General features: G+C 44.0%; 1 non-coding gene across 1 annotated transcript; it reads right to left on the bottom strand.

Moving 5' to 3' along the window:
- Positions 1-419: 419 nt before the first annotated feature.
- On the bottom strand, positions 420-501 carry trnas-gcu (transfer RNA serine (anticodon GCU)). The gene has a single exon. It is a non-coding gene; the product is annotated as a tRNA-Ser (tRNA).
- Positions 502-707: the final 206 nt, after the last annotated feature.

Raw genomic sequence — 707 nt, 5'->3', positions numbered from 1 at the left:
ACTGTGCATTCACAACCAGTTTTCTGTGCCGCTACACCCACCCCCTGCACCTTTTGAAATATCTCTATTATTTTGTAGTGTCTCTCTGTGCTCATATCACCAAGATGAATCACTTCTTCCCAACCTGCTTCAGATTTCATGTGACAAACACTCATTAAGAATCCCATAGCATTAAAGATGTACATCGCATCTCTCGTTATTTGGTTTCCCTGGATCTCTTTCATAAGATTAACGTTCACAGCAACTTGACTTGGAAAAGAAAATCGCGTTCCTTTTCATTATCCCATTTCAGTCTACATTTCGTTAAGTTCAGGCATCGGTCTCAAATTATTCTTGGAGATTTTATAATCTGGTCGATGCAGATAAACTAACCATTGGAGTTCCAATTCCAATAAGACAGTGTGATAATCCGAAAATAGCGATAAGAGTGGGATTCGAACCCACGCGTGCAAAACACAATGGATTAGCAGTCCATCGCCTTAACCTCTCGGCCACCTCGTCGCATACCCATGAAAGTGTATGACATAATCTCCCAGACCATCACAATCTCATCACCTTTGGGGAATCTCCCATTCACAGCCTTCAACCTCATTGTCTCTGAACCCCACACTGCCCGATTCTCCCTCCTTCCTAAGACCTGCTGTCTCCTCCTGCGCCTGTTTGACCCAACTCATCTCTTCCTACCTCAACACCTTCCTGTCTCCCCA

Source organism: Chiloscyllium punctatum, chromosome 18, assembly GCF_047496795.1.
Source record: "Chiloscyllium punctatum isolate Juve2018m chromosome 18, sChiPun1.3, whole genome shotgun sequence".
Taxonomy (NCBI): domain Eukaryota; kingdom Metazoa; phylum Chordata; class Chondrichthyes; order Orectolobiformes; family Hemiscylliidae; genus Chiloscyllium; species Chiloscyllium punctatum.
This window is presented reverse-complemented; position numbering and strand designations above follow the sequence as displayed.